At 36.5% G+C, this 19,715-nt stretch overlaps 1 pseudogene; it reads left to right on the plus strand.

Annotated features, from left to right (window-relative positions):
• The window catches only part of LOC144374686 (growth factor receptor-bound protein 14-like), a 92,110-nt pseudogene extending 75,901 nt beyond the window's left edge, over positions 1-16,209 (plus strand).
• Positions 16,210-19,715: the final 3,506 nt, after the last annotated feature.

The following is a 19,715-nucleotide window of genomic DNA, read 5'->3' on the forward strand; positions in this document are numbered from 1 at the left end:
CCAGAGAGAAGGTTATGATGAGTTTCTATATGGAAGAAGATGAGGGACATGTAGGAGTGTTTTTGTTGGAATTGTGGTCATTTGTGAGGTAGTTGGAAGAGATAACTGGGTCAATCTCAGAATGAACTCTGGTGTGATTCCCATTAGAGACTGAGTTCTGGAAATGACCTCAGGAAGTATTGCAATGAAGACTGTTGGTATTTGAGGAGGCCAAGCATGAGAGGTGCCCTTGGAAACTGAGATCTAGGACCAGGGTGGCTTTCTCCACTACACTGAGAATCTCAGCCATGATCTCACATGATTTTCTTTGAAAGCCTTGTCAGCCATAGTTGAGAGCCAAAACACATGGACCTCACATTTTGCACCCCAATGGGCCTGGCTTCCTGTGACCTTTTGGCCACTCTTTCAAAAGACTTCCCTGTGTGAGTTGTCCAGAGCTTTCTTTGAAAGGATATTCCTCACCACTTAATGGTTACTGAAAGAATCAAAACCCACAGTGCCACCTACTTCATTCTTGAGTGATTGATAGACCAATAGCATGAAATATTTGAAATTCCCATGACCAGAAACCACTGGAGAAACTTGTTGGATCTCTTGTTGCTCATCATGGCTGAACCAGAAAGTGCCTTTATTGACTAGAATTCATGAAAAGGTTTAGAACAGAGATTTCGTTGAGTTGGATTCTGCTGGGAACTGGGTCTGGAGCAGTGGAGTGAAGGTATTTGATAAAACATCTGTGGTAGGGCCATGTGGATCTGCCATTGGCTTCCAAATAACATGTGACTGACATGGGGCAGCCATCAGACCCTTATATGTAATGGCATCTTGTTGTGGGGAGATGTTTTGGGGTAATGCTCAGAATCAGGTTGCTATGCTCAAGTGGGCAAAATGTATGGGATAGCAGCCCAGTTGGTGTTTTCTCTTGCAGACCCTGACTCACCACATGTGACAGAACCCCTTCCAGCAATATGTCCCAGTTTGTTGTAGGGACAAACAAGGCATGGCACTGAACATAGCAGGAAACAGTTTTATTTGACTGCAGCCAAGTTCAGAGGGCACAATGTTTGTTTGTAATCAATCAATTTCCTGAACCCTGGGCTTAGGGAGTTTCAGATATTTATACCCAGCATGTAAGGGGAGAGGCTTAGAAGCTCACAGTCTGCAGAAATTCACATAAAACCAGCTTTTTGTTTCACTGTTTTGGGCAAGTTAACCCTTCAAGTACAACACCTGAGAATAGGAGAGCTTCTTCTCCCCTTGCTTTTCTCTTCCTACCAGCTGTTACCCTGGAGTCCATTTTTAACTTATCTCAAAAATGTAGACATCTCTGTGAAGCCCAGCTCAAGGCCAGAGGCCTTGTTTGCACATTTCTTCAAAGTACTATAGTGGATACCTTTGTGAAAAAGTAGTAAAGGGGTGTCCAGCACCTCGAGTGCTGGTATCTTCCCAGCCAGTCCAAGTAAACATGGCAAGATGAAAATGGGAAGTTTATCTACATTGATCTCTTTTGCAGAGACCCTTTGGCTGAGGATCCCCAAATCAGCCATAGAGAAGAGGGAATCTGTGGAGAAAGGGGGTGCCACTCCATTGGTCCCCTTTTTCCTCCAGGGAGATGTCTTTCCTGCTGTCCTTTAATAAAGCTTCAACTTTCCACTCTAAACTTGCCTTGGCGTACTTCTCTGGTGTTATACTTCAGCATTGGGGAAGCAAGGACTCATTACCAGTAAACAGCGGTAACAATAACAGTCAAAGTACAGATATAATGCCAAAAATAAAATCATTATTAAGAATTGAAGATAAAAATAATCTTTAGTGATAAGAATTCCTTAATTTGATACTTAAAAATAATAACAACTCTCTCCAGGGGGCAAATTTGTGACATATGCAGTCAAGGGGAGAAATAAAGAATGTAAACATGCTTCTGCCCCTTTTAATTATTTATTTGCTCAAATTAATACAATTTTACTCTATAGGTTCTTAATGAAGAAAACAACAATTATTAATGATAGGCACTGCAATGGAGATAATCAATTATTAGCAAGCAATTCTAGATTAATTCACAAAAAACAATTTTAGATTAATTCTGAGCATTGCAAAACACATTTAATCATGACAGGCTAGTGATAGACATGTCCTCTGAATGCTAAGTTCAAAACTCTCAAGCCTTAGGCTTTATGTCCTGCAGATGCACACTCACTCAGACAGCAGCGATCAGGTCCCAAACCAAAACAGGCTTTCTCTGGTGTGGAGTGGATGACCAGTTGAGGAGAGGGTCATAGGGAGAAGTTGCAGCCCTCACAAAGGTCCAGACAAGGCAGGGAGTTTGAGAGCAGTGAGGATCACACAGAGAATCAGGAGAATGATGGCAAGTGCTGGGATGTCAGTGCAAGTCCTCATCAGGCTCTGCAGCTCGAATGCATCCTTGTTTAGGCTGGCTGAATCCCTGTTGATTAGCTCTGTTTTTATACTAAATTTTGGGGTTTTTTGACCACCCCTTGTAATTCTTATCAGGTGCCACCAGATTTCTCCATGATGTCATTTACCATGGGGTCAGAAACATCTGGTCTGTTGATCTCCATCCTGATATTCTCACTTTTCACTCTTATCAGGAGAGGAAAGCCTGCCAGAGGCTTCACTCAGTTTATCAGATTAAAAAGAAGTAATTTGTCTGAGGCCATATTAGAGGCTCTGTGTGTGTGCCTGGTGATAAATGACCTCTAATAATATTCTCAGGTTTCAAACTGGAGTTTTTTAAATGGAGTGAGAAACTGATGTGACTCCATTTTTGAGAAACCAGCCTCTACCTCAAAGCAAAGCCGGTCCAAAGGGGGGAGTTACCCTTTCCTTGGTATGTGCTCCTAGGCAAATAGCCACCTGCTGAGTTGTTCATCTGTAAATAACTGGAGAGATCTTCCATGCCAGGTGACCCCGACTCAGTTGCACTAGGTTAGGACCCATAGCAACCCCTTAGCAACCACAATCAGCGTGAGACAGGAAAAATACCTGAAATGCCAGGTGACCTTCCCAGTAGTTTTGGTGATTGGTAACATAATTAGACAACCCTGAAAGTTTATCATGTGCACTCTTACAACCTGTTACGGCCTAAACCAATCAGTTCAAATGTATCCACCACTTGAACTAACCAATCACACTTACCCAAGTTGTTCCTGCCAATGAATATGCTAATCAATGTTAAGAGTTGTTGTTGTCCTGTGATGTGGAATGATTGGCTTTGTGATGTTGTGATGCATACTGTATCCCCAAAAATCTTATTAATCCTCACTGAACTAAGGGTCGGGAATTACTCTTGGGACAGCTGCATCTGAAATGGTTGTGAGTCCAGGCTCGAGCTTACAATAAACACTCTTGTGTGATTGCATTAGATTTGGCTCCTGTAAATCTATTGGGGTTCCATGAATCTGGCAATACAGGAGTTGCTTAGGATCAGGCCTAAGGCCATTCTCACACAACCCCTTTCACCTTGACAACATAACTCCTCTCTTTATGAACTTGATCTCTTGAGTCCAGTGTTATTTCAAATTCTGGGTCTAAAAAGACATATTTATTTTCCCTGACGTTTTCAATAAAGCACAAGGAAGTCTTAGAAATAGCTTTCAAGAGGGCAAGGGATGTGGCTCAAGTGGTAGTGTACTTGCCTGGCATGCATGGGGTGCTGGGTTTGATCCTCAGCACCACATAAAAATAAAATAAAGATGTTGTGTCCACTGAAAACTAAAAAAAAAATAAATATTAAAAAATTATCTTTCTCTTTAATAAAAAAGAAATAGCTTGTAAGTATAACAATGTTATACTGCAAAACTTCATGAGCTTTCATATTGCTTGCTGTGTGTGACTGACCAGTATGCGAAAAACCTTGGGGATATGTGAAAAATATATTATGAATATAACGGGGAAAACACTTGAGGTTTTTTTTGTTAGTTTGTTTTTGTTTTTTTTTTTCCTTATTGTACACACATTCTGAGGCCAAATGAGGATCTTTATTAGAGGTCATTTCTCAAAGAAGAGATAATGATCATGAGGGAATAAATTAACCTAGATAGTATGAAATAAATATAATATATGATTAATTAAAATTGAGGACATTTGGCATGCCAAATCATTTGCTGAATCATTTCATTTACAGTTATTTAGTTATTTTAATGTTTTGTTTACTATCTGCATTAGAGGCATCATTGACCTGCAATTCAGGAAAAGTGTTAATTCTACCACTGAATTTATCAGGTTTTGTCACTTTGATATATTACTTATTGCCATAGGATCTCTTGTTCTTCGATGTATATATTTATAAATTTACACATTCTAGAAGGTTTTAGGAAGATAAAAGAAAATATGTATTAAAAGAGTAGGTAAAAAAGCTCTTTAAAATTAATGTACCATTGCTATGGTTATTACATAGCATTTTCTTTTTAAGAATGTATTAACCAGTAATATGTATATAATAATAACATAATAACCAAATATGGTATAAACAAATAAACATAAATTAATAAATTTTATATGATTTATTTTATAATAATATTGGTGAAATATAATCGGAGGTGAAAATAAACATTTAAATAATGATACATGCACATGTCCATTTTTATTAAAGAATAGTGAAATATATCTATTTTTGTAATATACTTTTGTTCACAAAAGCATCATAAATATTATTGTAGCTGCACAAAATTAAAAATTCAAATTGTACATACCTCAGTAAATAAATGGCTTTTAGTGACTGAAATTTCTGAGTCTGTTTTGTGAAACACAAATACTCAGTAAAATATGCTCCGAAGAAAACCTCAATTTGAAAATGTAAAAACATAGAAAGGAGTATTTAGAGTTGTTTTACCATGAGTTTATATTAAAATAGTTTTGATACCCAAACAAATACTCTGAAGTTTTTACCCTTAAGAAATACATGTGAAATAGTACATCAATTCTGTCTCCACTAATGCAAGCATAAGAGAAATATGATAAGCATATTAAGTAAGCCTCAAAAATCTGAGGATCATGAAATAAATAAATTCTTGGCAAGAAAATATCTAGAATCAATTTTGATATAAAGTCAAAACCAATCAGCATTCTAATTTACCAAATCTTAATGATTTAATATATTAGAAAAAAGAAATCAGAATTCCAAGAAAAGACTTGAGAAATGGGTGTGCATAGAAAGGTTTAACCTCAGAAAATTTTATACATCCCCTGTGTCTGTCCATGTGTCTCTCTCACGTCTTTCCACTGTGACACCAAAAACAAAAACAATGAAGAACAAGTTTTTGAGTAATTACATTTAGGTCTTAAAACAGTTAAAGAAAATGGCTAGCTCTCTTTATCTATTTTTAGTAGTAATTTGCCTTAGTATTTTCTCAATAATTAATGATCACCCTGTGCTTGTTGCTCATAATATAGAATGTGTAGAACCACCGAGAATGAGGCTTTGAAGACTACCATTTGAATAATGTCAGAACAAAAAGCGCCATAGAACAGTAAGAACTGAAAAAACAAGGCCAAAGCCAGTGCAAGACCACACAGCATGTAGGGCTATATCAAGGAGGAGTGGAGGTGGTCTATGAGGTCTGACCTCCCTTAGGCAATGCAAAGGACAGACTAGTATGCACTGTCTTAGAAAATATTTTTCTTCAAATCTTATATTTTAATGGATACATGGTAATAATCCAGAATTAAAATGTAAAATAGCACATTTACATTCATTTCTGGGATACTTTTACTTCTAGTTCACTAGATTAGCTAATTTTAATGCCTTTCACTATGTCCTAATTGATATTTTAGCTATAGTAGATAACTTTTTATTTTCCAATATTTATCAGGTAATTTACAAAGAATTTCATTACAGAATACAGTCATTTAAAAAAATTAATGATGAAATTGTTCAAAACACATACACAGTAATATCACAGGGTATGAAGTCTGTGTAGATACCACAGTCTTTATGTTTAGTTCCTAGTTTAAAGAAAGGATGACTGGCTTGGAAGTTTAGCTTGAAATCTTATCTCAAAAAACTTGAAAGAACTTGTCCTGTGTCTTTAAACAGGGAGACTGGCAGTAACTCAGGGACAACTGTGGGTTGGGCACCTTTATTCATGATCACTTTTTTCTTTGTGGAATACTGTAAACTCTTTAAAGATTCACATTCCCTCTCAGCAGTAGGAAATTTTACTTTTTCATCTTTTATTTCCCCTTTTCCATATCTCATTTCTCTCATTTTAGAATTATGTTAGGAAAATTTATTCTCCTGGTTCTACCTTCTGTTTTTTCTCTGAATAATCTTTTCAATATTATCTTTCAAGTTTTATAATAGCCACCTATTTTTTTAAATTTTTTTAAATCTTGTTTTTAATATACAAATTATCTGTGTTAACTTTTGAGTTTTGCACCTGGTGAGGTATGATTCATTGGGCTCAGGTTTGAAAAAAGATAATCTTTAAGTTAATAAAGTTTCAATCATATGGATTAAGATAAAGAAACAGTTTTAAAATTACCCAGGTTTCAATAATATTTTAAGTACAATAATTTTAAATGAAAAATATTTAAAATAAATTAATTTTCTTTCTCATTTGGCAATCTTAATGAAGTCATAATAACTCATTCTATTTTTCTTATAATTTTATTATATGAAATATTCTTTATCATTTATCATTCATATAAAATTATTAATAGAAATTTATCACTGGTTAAGAGACATGATTCCGCCAAGTGGCAAGTTAAATATAAATTCAAGTTCTTCTCCATACACAAAATAATTTTCTGAGTATAATTTATAATTGGAAAAAAAGCCTTCAAGATGGCAAGTAGCACAAACAAGTTTACTAGAGGCTAAAACTGACTCTGAAGGTGCATGCCTATCCCACAGCACACCACCATGAAGTGAAGGTTTCTAAGGCCTGGGAAACTAACTGGGGTATTTTTAATGGGGACATGTACTCTTGTGATACTAACAAATTGTAGAGGGAAAATGACTCAAAAACCCATGAAATTCAGGAACCCCAGAGTTCTGAGAACTATCTTAGATGTAAGCCACCCAGGAGACCTGCCTGACCATTGGATCTTTTCACTTTAGACCTTTTAGAGTGGGAAATAAACATTGATTAAATAAATCACTGAGATATGGGGTTCTAAACAACATTTATTTTCTCAACTATGCAGTCTAAAACATTACTCCTAAAGGATTGAAGCACAAGTCTCTGGGACACATTTTTCAAGGCTTTTTAATTTTATTAAAATATACACTTCATGTGCCACATTCTTTTCCAAATTTCTTAAGAAACAATGTCAAAGATATGACATTATGCTTGATCATACTTAGGGAGTCACTTCAAGAAGTGTAGAGTCATTCCATTCATGCCAAAATGATATCTTATTTACATAAAGAGTGAGTTTTTAAGTTATTTGTGGTATAAGGTACAGATTCTATTCAAAACATTAGCAAAAGAGATGAAGTCCTGATATATAAAAATAAAATCAGTTTAAAAAATATTGCAAGCTGGATATGGTGGCGAACACCTGTAATCTTGGTTGGCTCTAGGGGCTAAGGTATGAGAATTGCAAGCTCAAAGACAGTCTCAGAAATTCTGTAAGATTCAGTCTCAAAAAAAAAATTCCTGGGATTTGGCTCAATAGTTAAGCACCTGTGGATTCAATTCCTGATTTAAATAGTAATACTAATAATAATTCTAAGTGACATTATGAGAAACACAATAAAAATTTGTAACTGAACATCTTTTTTCTAGTCGTATTGAGGATTGAACCCAGGACTTTATGCATGTGAGGCAAGCACTCTACCAACTGAGCTATATATCCAGTCCTATGACTGGACATCTTACTAGACTCTAGCTTTCTTCTGTGGCTTTTGTGCTTTTACTATTCCTTCTCTTATTCTATACTTTCTGCCCAAATTTTCTCCAGAAACAATAACAACAACAACAAAAACAAAACTCACTCCTTCCACAAATTACCTTCATAAAGGACAATTTCTGGAATATTTTGACCCCTTTGGTAAAGATTGTCAAGCCTTCTATTATGACTTAAAAACTCTATCCTTTTTTAAAAATTCTGTTCTTCTGCCTGTTTTTCTGTCCTTCTGTTCAAAATTGTGATTTATACTACATAGTTACAATTATGGTCTACATTGCTTCCTTAACTTAGAACAATTAAACGTTTTGCACACTTATGTCTAAACTGCAATACTCCTGCTTTGATTTTTCTTTGGGTTCAGCTACATCACCAGGATGGTTACAGTTCTTAATACAAGCAGTTTCTGTTTGATCTGGTCCTGTATGGTGTTCAAAAATTTTTGTGCTTGGTGAGACTCTTAGTGAGGTTATATCTCATATACCAGTTTTGATGAAATGAGATTTTTTTTTGAAAATGTAGTGGATATGATAAGTAGATGTGACATTTGGGCTCATGGAGATAAGTGACTGCAGCATCTACCTGCCTTGCTATGAGATCTTCTTCATGATATAAAAACATTGTCTTATTTCCTGTTTATAAAACTTAAATTGATGGAGTATACAAACCAAGCTTCATTTACTTCTGATCTCAAAAGTTATGACCACTACATATCTACATTGTAGAGAGCACTTGGTGTTTTTAAGGGCTACTTTACTTTAGGGAACTCTGAAAAAAAAATTTTATAACATATAAGTAAAGAAAACAATATTGGTCATGTTCAAATTTTCCAGTAAAATCTGAGAGCAATTATTAATAATTGACAGATAATCAACCTGAGATTCCCAGGGTTTAAGTGAAGTGATATATCATAGTTTATAAAGTTATTAATTGAGAAAAACCTAAGATTAAAATGAAATCTAGCTAAGGTTTTACACCTAAAAAATACTACAATATTCACAAAGTCTTACACCTAATAAATTATGAGGCAAGACTATTACTTTATTGGCTTCTCCATTTAATATTTTCAATTGAGCAACATTTTATTAGAAGAAATAATAGTACTTCTGATGACAAATATATAAGAAAATATTCAACACCTTCAACATCCACAATGTTCAATAGAAACCATGTAAAGTAGGATTTTTATATCTTTTTATCAAATTTTTAGAAAAAGCATTTATAATCTGATAGTTAAAAGCATTTTTTGAATTGTGCTACTGTAAACATTTTTGTAGCTGCATTCTTGTAGAATGCTGTGATTCCCTTCAGTATATGAATTGATAAAGCAAATGTTATTTTTATACAAAATAGGATATTGCTCATCATTAAAGACAATGAAATCATGGCATATGCAGGTAAATGGATAGAATTGAAAAATACTATGCTAAGTGAAGTAAGCCAATCCCCCCAAACCAAATGCTAAATGTTTTCTCTGACATAAAATTGCTGATATGTAATGGAAAGGAGGGAGAAGCATGGGAGGAATAGACAAACTGTAAGTAAGACAGTGGGGAGGAAGGGGAAGAAAGAAAGCATGGGAATAGGAAAGTGTTGAAATTAGATGGATGTCATTACCCTAAGTACATGTATGAAGACATGAATGGTGTGACTCTATGTTGTATATAAGAGATATGAAAAAATGTACTCTATATGTGTAATATGAATTACAATGCATTCTACTGTCATATATAACAAATTAGAATAAAATATAAAAATTACTTTATTAAAGACTGAGCAAATTCAGAGGAAATAAAATATTTAAAAACAAAAACAAAAATAAAAAAGCATGTTTATATATGTTGAAAATGTTTTATATATTCCATTGTGGAGTTTGTTATACCCAAAAATAACTCTAATATATTATGAAAAAAAGTAAATGTGTTTGAAGCAAATAAAATATATTCATTTGTTAAAAAAGTAACATATTCTCTCATTTAAATCTATTCTTTGAGTGAGAGAGAGAAAAACAAAATACAAAGCATGATTAAGAAAGTAAATCAAAATAGGTAGAAGTGGAAAACTAAATGTACAAATGAAGAAAGAAGTCTTAAGTACTAGAGAGAGAATCCATGCTAGAAATAAGAAAAGTAGTGAATGCATGATAAGACTTTGAGGAATGACAGGTTATTTATCCTCTGATAAATCTCTGAAAACTTATTTTCTTGGTAGAAAGATAACATATAAAACTATTTCTCGTAAGTTTAGATATGATTTTGTAATTACTTTTCCACAAAAGTTTATTAAATAATAACAATACCAGATACTTTCTGGAATTTTTCTCCAAGTCAATCAAATATTTTATATATTTTAAAATGTGTGTGTGCATGTGCACTCTAGAACACTATGTATAAATATATATATGTATCTAAGTTTTATCTAAGGTTAACATTTATATGTATGTAAAATAATTTGATTCTTTTGTATTTTTCTAAATATAATGGTACATAAAATATTTTTGTAGGAAATATAATATGAGTGATCTGTTTACTTTTATTTTAAAGTGTCTGATTTTTTTTACATGACTGGCTTTACAAAGCCAGTCATTTCTATATTTTAAATAAAAGATGTGTTTGAATTAAAACATTTTAAGAAAGCCTCCACTCAATGATATATAAAACTCCCTATTAAAGAGTATTGGCCATTTTTAATTTTTTTTAGTAGAAAATGTTTCCTATAAAAATAAGCAATGTATGTTAGCCCACCACAGTACTTAAATTGCCTTTAATATAAACCTATGTCAGGGATGCTAAAAATATTATATTTCAAAGAACAATGGATCTCAAACATCAAATAAAACTCTAGCCTTAATGAAACCAAAACAAAAGATTTGACCAGCATTTTCTGTTTACCACAGAGCCTTCTCTCAAAGAAGTAAGAAAACCTATGCTAAATATTTCATAGCATACTCTTGTTGTCAACATTTCCTATCCTTCTATAACAATCACTGGAGTTCCAGATTTCCCCTCACAGTCAGAATTCTATTTTCTTTTATAGAGTATGCTCACAAAGCAAAACAAAGAGGAGTTCATGGAAAAAGGACTTTTCACGCATATTATCCTTACTGTCTTTTTTTTCTGGAAACAAATAAAAGGCACTTGTCTTCAAAATTGCTTTCAAACCATAGTTTACTACACTTTTCTAATTCCAATATTGGACTGCAGCAATCTCTTCTGTGGGAGCCAATGTTGAGTGTCTTCTGCTGCCAAACAGAGGCCTCACAAGCCAGGTGGAATGTGAATGAGCCATTTCATGTATTGTGAGCTGCATGGCTTACACATTTGCTTCCCAAAGGAGTCAACCTGATGTGATCTAAAAGGTCCTGTATTATATAAATTCTGATTTTCTTAGAAACTGGCCATCTTTGTTCAGCTCAACTAGTGTGCTGCTCCTAATGGTCTCTGCATTAATATTAGTGCAACACAAAAGAGCAGTGGGCCTCAACCATTATTTTTCCACCTGTTTCAATCCAAATATTCATCAGGACTACTTCAGGACTTTTTGTATAAAAAGCCCACCCTATTATATAGGTTAATATGCTTAGGCATTGGATGAAGAGGAAGAGCTGGAAGAGTATGGTTAGATCTAGTGCAGTGCAATCATTCTGATGTGCTTGGGACTCCCCCAGTTTCACCACTTAGTTCATGTCATAGGAAATCTTTCCATCCTGGCAAATGGGATAGCCAACCATCTACATGGCCTGGAACCCAGGCCTTTGTTGCTACTTAGCTGGACTTTCATGGCAGCCTTCTAGCCAGCCTCCCTTACCTTACCGCCCCCAACTCCAGTGAAAATGCAAATCTGACCTGCTGAAGAACCAAGTTATTGGCAATGACATTTGCTGCATACTTGCAGCCATATTATATAAGCCTTGTGTCATAAGGACACACTTCGGAAATATCATTTTCTGGAAGCCACGAATCAGAGCCATCTTGTATAGTTAAACCAATCCGCTGTCCTGCCTTCTGGATATGTGGGCATGCCATGGACTTCCACACATGGCCACTGCATCTACATGTCCCCTTTTCTCTGTCTAGCAACTTCATATTCACTAAATCCTGGCTGTCTTTTGTTGCCTCCCAAGAAACATTCCTTGTCATAGCAGCAATAATCCTTCCTTCGATACTTGTTCCCTCTCTCCCTGTTGGCTCTGGGATTGGGGTTCATGTTGCACCAGACAGCTAAGAAGATCATTTCTCCCATGATCATTGGCAAAACAACTAATGGCAGAATGGAAAGTACTTTGTGTTTTTATATGCATTTGACTGAGTTCCTGTTTTCAATTATTTGAAGTCTAAGCCTAGGAGTGGGTGCTGGGTCCTGTAGTCATATTATAAAAAATTCATTGTTATACATATTAGGGAATCTCTTGCATTCATAAGTACACAAACACAATTTGGTCCACTTCATTTCCCGGTGCCTGCCCTTACACTACCTCGTGCCTACTGACACTTTCTCCTCTTCTGGTTTCTCATCTATTTTCATGAGTCCCTCCACAGATTTTTTTTCCTTCTTGCTTTCTAGTTACCTCATGAGGGAAAGCATATGTGGGTCCTACAGTAGTTCTAGGTTAACGTTTTGAGAAATTGGCAATTTCCAGAGCAGCTGTGCCTTTTACATCCCCACCAGCAACATGTGAGGATCTAATCTCTCCAGGACCTCATCATCTCATTTATGTCATATTTTAACCAGTGAGTGAGTGTGGAGTGGTGGCTCACTATGGTCTTGATTTGCATTTCCCAGTGACTGACAACACTGAGCATCTTCTCATGCACATGTTTGCCATCTGTATGTCTTTTTTGGAGAATTGTGTAGTCAAGATCTTTGCCTATTTTTTAATTGAATGATTCGTTTTATTGATTTGAAAGAACTCTTTGCATATTCTGGATATTAAACCTTATCAGACAGATGATCTGTAGCTCATTCCTCCCATGTCACTGTCTACTGTATCTTCACTTTTTCTCATCTTGTTTTAACCAGCAGCACTTTGGACCATGTGTGATCTAATGATTAATCTTGAGGGGATCTTGGCTCCCTAGGTCTCAGCAGTGCTGGGAATGGCATCTCTATTCCTGTCTTTTCTCTCTAACTCCTGCCCATGGGCCTCGTTTGCCTTTGGCATTCCTTTTGTGTGTTCATGGGAAAGATTTTGAGAGCCTTGCTGAGCATTCCCCATCACTGTGTGCTCAGTGTAGTTGCCTCCTGGGTCCCTGACGTGGCAGCTCCTGGCATTCCTGATCCCAAGGTGATTCTTCCCCACTTGCAGGTGAGGGGCAAAATCCATCTAGTTCCCCACTTCAGACTCTGGGCTGAATTGGCGCTCACGCTCCCAGTAAAACAGCTTCATTTTATTTAGCGAGTGTGTCAGTGGCTTCTCCCTGGATTGTTGGAGTGAGTAGGGGAAAGGGGGCAAAGAGAAAAACAAAGGGACCTTTAAGAAGTCTCTCTTCTGTTTTTCACATTGCTGATCCAAAAATAATAACATTCACTTCAATTTTAATAAATGTGCTTATTAATTCTTCTCTATTAAAGCTAGATAGAAAAAGCATTGAATCAGATTTTTCCCTCTAGGGAAGAAGAATCTTAAATTTTATGTTTATATGAAACCCTGATAGAATTTTAGTTGTGCATGGGAACAAAGCCTTTTGATATAATTTTTCATTCAATGCAGGAGCCCCTTTTACTGTGTGTTGGTAAAATAATCTGAATCTGAAGTTAAACAGCTCTAGTCACAGAAATTTCTAAAGTATTTTTTAAGTATCGATATTTAAGGTATACAACATGATGATTTGGTATATATAATAGAATGATTATTTCAAACAATATATCCACCATCTCACATCATTACCTCTTTTTTGAGGACTAAAAGTACCTGAAATCTACTCTCTTATCAAATTTCCAGTCCACAATGAAGTGTTGTTAACTACAGTCTGCATGCTGTAGAGCTGCAGGGGAGATACTTTGGGGGACACAATCTGCTTCAAATCTTGACCAAACTCTGTCACATGTGAGGTCATGGGAACTTAAAAAAGGTCTCAGCTTCAGTCGCAGCCCATGACTACCAGGGGGCGTCACAGTTCTGGGAAGATGAGGACGTTATTTGTCCACAAGTTGCTATGAGCTGGCAGCCAAAAGAACAATGCCCTCATGGCAGAAATGCAGTCACTTTGGACATGTGCAAGGGGAGTGCCCATGGAGGTCAGGTGACCAGGGTGTCCAGGTTCAGCAGCAATGGACTGAAGGTGACCAGTCAGCTGGGTTGGGTTTATGAGGGAACATACACTATAATGTGTGTGCTGTATCCTGAGAAACCCAAGAAGCTTGAAAATGCCAGATTTCAGCTGCATGGGATGCAAACTGTGGGAGGATACTGTACTCATTATTAATGAAATCTATAAATTTTACACTCAATTTTTGGCCTCAAAATGTTTTAATAATTCACTTCTACATGTAAAAATTTCATACAAAAATCACTGGTATGCATATATTCATTATTTTCAAAGGAAATACATCTATTGTTTTACATGTACATACATTACAAAATATACAAATAGAAAAATATGACATAAAGATGAATTATAAATTTTATTTAGTTTTCTCAAATATTGATGTTTATTAATATGTCTAAAAGTCATACTAATAGTAGCTTTTGGTTACCATTAGCCTCCATCTCACAGCACAAAATATCTTTACGTAAAGCCCACCATCAACAATAAAGGATATAAACCCATATTTCATATGGTCTTCTTCTTATTTTTTTTTAAGAAAAGCTTAGTTCTCTTTTTTAATTTATTAGTTCTTTTTAGTTATATGTGATGGCAGAATCCATTCTGTTATAATTATACAAGCATGGAACATATCTTCTGAATACTATCTGATGTTTTTGCCCAGTCTTACTGATTGGATTAAGTCATTACTGTTTCCATCTACTTAAGAGGAGATGGCTACATATCCTTCACAAAGGACAGATGTGATTATTTTGTTTGGTTGGTACTTAAGATCCTATCCAGGGGCAATATAACACTGAGCTACATCCCCAATCCTTTTTATTTCTTATTTTGAGACAGGGTCTTGCTAAGTTGCCCAGGCTGGCCTGACCTTGCCATTTCCTGCCTCAGCCTCCCGAGTTGCTGAGTTTACAAGCATGCACCATTGCACCTGGCATAGAAATATATAAATATGAGGAGTTCTTATTGTTTGATGTTTCCTTCATTCTGTTATTCTCCCAATTGTGGTTTCTTTGCATAAAATTGTGTTTCTCACTTTTCTATTGAGTGATGGTGTTTTAATCAAAACTAGATTAAATGATTAATAAATAAACACACCTTGGCTGTGTAATCTGCAAAACGGTGAAGTGAGCTGAAAGTAACTAAATACCTGATGTTGACATAATTCCTCATTTTGAGACACTCTTTTTCTTGCCTTGGTGTACCTCATCTAATTCACATGGCAACTGAGTCAGATAAATGGACATGGAAAGCATGCAGCTGTCAATCTAGTCATTGAATATGTGAAGGTTGAACCTGGCTCTTATTTTATATAAATCAATATAAATATCATTATAGTGTCTTCACAACTTATAAACATCTTGGTCATGTATCCAAACATAAACTAGAGGAGAGGCATAATTGAACTTCTATTTGAGGAAGATGTTTCTTATTAGAGTACAAAAAATTTTGAAGCTGGAGGAAGGGACCATTGCACATAGAAAACAGAAAGAACCTGAGTTAGGTCAGCCACTGGAGGGACTGGGAAGTAGAGCAGAATTCTGGGGAGAGTAAACAGAGGGTCAAAATGGCCTCAGTGACGAAAGTCGAGGTCACAGGAGAAGTCTAGGATGGGTTCTCGTGGCACCACTTTGGACAGAAGGATGCTGATGGTGTTCAGCGAGATGAGAAACAGGAAAAGGATACACAGTCTTAATAAAGTCTCAGGTGCCTGTGAGAGGCAGAGGTGGAGATGTACAGTTGTCTGCTGGGCACACAGTGGAAACTCCAGGTCTGGAGTACGGAGGTGGACATCACCCTCACAGGGTAGTAACTAAGTCAAGGCTGAAGGGCTCAGGTTTTTTGAACAGCAGCTCTCTGTCTTCAGAGGCCTGTGCTGGTTTTAACCTCTGGACCCCTCTTCCTAACTGTCCAGTGTGTCTTTCACATTAAACGTGCTGTTTCTCAGCCTCTGAAAAATGAGTTTGAAGGTTCAGTACAGATCCCCAAGGAAGAAATGAAGGTTCAGTACAATCCCGATGCACTTCGTATCTTAAGAAAGGAGGCATTTTCGAAGGAAACTACCAAGTGACTAGAAGTTTCAATTTAAAGGAAGTGGTGGGTTGAGGGGAGAAGGAGAGAGTTTTAAGGTTGCTGACTTTAGTTGTGTCACAAGTTGAATGCACACACACTCACACTTGCTCACACGTGTTTACACACACAGCTATGTGTGTGGATTCAACTTTTGACGTATAGCATTTATGTGAATGCGGGTGTGGGTTTGCAGCATTAAAGAAGTCTATAAATCCAGTGTAGTCAGGGGATAATTGATGGAGTAAGATGGACTCTATCGGGGCTGGGGATTTCAGGAAAATGAAGAAGGGCTGGAGTAATTGCTGAGGGGAATGGGAAATAGGCCAGATAAGAAAAATGTAATAGGATTGCCAAGCCATTGTGGTTACTTCTGTGTTTGGATACCATAAATTTGCTCTGGTACTAATCCTGGAGATCATCTGCTTTTTCTTGTGGTGCACAATATCATGGGCGTGGAGTCTGAAGCAGGGGAGGCAGGGTTGCAATGATCTGGTGCTTCTCGAAAGGTACCGAGGAGGAGAACATCAGGATCAGTGGGGCGCGGCTTGCTAACTGAGCATGCCTGCAACCTAAGAAGACATATTTTGCATTAATGTACTTGTGAGTGCTGACTGCATGGTTAAGGAGAAACACTGGAAGAAGGCTCCTAATGACCTCGTGGCACAGAGCTGGTAAAAGAAAAGAAGCAGAATGAGTGGAATTAGACAACAATTTATTACAGAGCTTATGGTAATAAAAGTATTGAATTAGATACAAATGGATCTTCAACATTACAGAATACAATGGGAAACCAGATGTTTTGAGATGACAGGGATGTAGACCATGGATGTGCCATCTTGAACAATCATATTGATCTCCCTCTTTCTTATCCTAATGTGTATATTACCGAGGTTAGAATTAAAAGAATCTATGTGTGTAAAATACATAGAATCAACTGGTACACAGGGATTTCTGTATAGATGCTAGCTCTGATTATTGCGGAATCTCAACTTGACCTGTTTTTTTTTTTTTTGTAGACATATGACATAATATAATGAGTAAAAAGTGAATGGGAAGTGTAGATTTTAAAATAACTAAAATCTAAACATAATGTTCTGCCCAGATCAGTGTTTCTTAAAAATTCAAATTGTGGGCTCAGGGGGCTGGAGATGTGGCTCAAGTGGTAGTGCGCTCACCTGGCATGCGCGAGGCCCTGGGTTCCATCCTCAGCACCACATAAAAATAAATAAATAAATAAAATAAAGGCGTTTTGTCCAACTACACCTAAAAATAAATAAATAAATATTAAAAATTACATTGTAATCAACTTGTAAAATTGATTAGTGTCATATATGTCTCAGAAGTTGTTGACTCTATATACTTTCACCCTGTATTAAGCCAGAGCCTTCAAATTCAGTTCTGGGTAGCAATCCCATCTTGGTTTAATGTGAGATTTCGCAAGCCATGGTTCTCCTTCAGTGCTTTGCCCTTTAGCACAAATACCAGTCATGCAGTCTAAAAGAATCATTTTCTGAATGAAAGGGATTTTCTATGTGGAGATTGTTAGAAGGCAAAGAAATCATCACTAAAATCTATCCCAGAAAATGAGATGCACGAGGTGTGACCATCCACTCCCTGTACTCCCACTTCTATTCAAATATAACTCCCATGTTCTTAGTTCCTATAGCTATCCATACTTGGAATTCAAATTTACCAACCTACATAATCATTGTTCTCTGTGTTTGTTCTCAAATGATCTTGATGATGAGTTTTGGTAGTTTTACTGAAACACAAACTCAACATTTGGGCCTTTCTTCTATCCCTTTCTTTGTAAATTTGTGCCAAGTGTTAAGTATATTTTTTTGTTTATTTGTTTTTGGTTTTGGGTACCAGAGATTGAGTGAAGGAGAGCTTTACCACTGAGCCACATCCACAGTCTGTTTTATATTTTATGTAGAGACAGAGCCTCGCTAAGTTGCTGGTGCTGGATTTGAACTCCTGATCCTTCTGCCTCAGCCTCCTGAGCCACTAGGATTACAGGCATGCTCCACCGCGCCTGGCTCTTAAATATGTTCTTTGATATTAACAAGAATGGGATGCTTATGCAACTACTTAGATAAATGCAGGTAAGATTACATCCTCTTGCTTTTAGAACTGTGGTGAACAGGACAGCAGGGAGACCTCCCACCAGGGACAGTGTTTCACAAGGATTCACAGCCAGGGCTGATGGGACAGTCCTGTGATTCATCAGTGCTCCTTTGACTCAGACTGAGTTACTTCTCTTCCCAATCCACTCTTTTTCATCTTTCCAATGATCTTTTCTGGTTCAGAGAACTGTAGCCCTATGACATTTAAACAATATTGTTTTAGGCTTCAACTGACCAAGAAAAACTTGAGTCTGTTATTCTGTCCTTGTTTATTTCAATAACAAAACTTTAATGTTTTCTTTTTACAAACTACCCTCTTTCTGGATCTTTTTTTACCATAAAGTTTGGTTGATTCCTGTGATAGCTCCACGCAGGCCTGGGCCCCTCTGGTTGAACGTGGGTGGCTCTGGGCACATGATACTTGTTCATTCACCTGGGTCACTGAGCCCAGGTCACAGGCATGTACACACACAGGACAATGACTGAGTCACCAGTAGAACCCCAGGCTCTGACCTATGGTCACATTGCAATCAGCCAACATCCTGATTTTCATTAAGTAATAACGCCTGACTCATAAAAATAAGGGTTAAAAAGATGTGAAATGACTTTCAAGGAATGATTTTTTTTTTACTCTATTTTCCTGGTATTTTTTAAAAAATATTAGTTTAATAGATAATAAAAAGCAAGAACTCTAAATGGCTAAAATAACAGAGATGTTATTCTGCCTAGACATGGAGTCTCTTGAGCATGTGGCACTAGTGGCGTGCCCAGGAGAAACCTGAGTGCTAGCAGGGCAGCCTGTGGTGCTGTGGGGGTAGCACAGAGAATCACGCCTTTATTTGCAAAGGCTGGAGCCTTGGCTCAGCTCTCCTGGGTGCTCTGAGTCCAGCCTGCCACACAGTTCTGCACACACACATTAGTTGATTTAATTGCCACAAGACAGTCGACTGATTTATTACCTTTACTTACAGATTAGAAAAGAACCAAACTCATATTTAAGAGATATACCATGATCAATGGCTAATAAGAGGCCCCAGTGGAATTTAATAATATTCAGTCCCCTTACTCTTTGTTAAATTACAAAAGTAATCATTGTAATTAAAGTATTAAGCTAAATGAAAGGTATACAAACAACAACCCTTGCACCAGCTTGCGTTTCACACACACATACCCGTGCCTGTACATATGTGTATATACAGATGTGTAAATTGATACATACAAATATGCACACATGTAATTTTCTTTCAGCAGACTAGCAGCATACATATTATTCTAAAATTTGTTTTATTATTCCATTATTTTAATGAAATATTATTTCCCAGGATACGCCATATACAATTTAACCATTTTCATAGGAATTGCCACAAATATATCAATA

Source organism: Ictidomys tridecemlineatus, unplaced genomic scaffold (assembly GCF_052094955.1).
Source record: "Ictidomys tridecemlineatus isolate mIctTri1 unplaced genomic scaffold, mIctTri1.hap1 Scaffold_82, whole genome shotgun sequence".
In the NCBI taxonomy this organism is placed as follows: Eukaryota; Metazoa; Chordata; class Mammalia; order Rodentia; family Sciuridae; genus Ictidomys; species Ictidomys tridecemlineatus.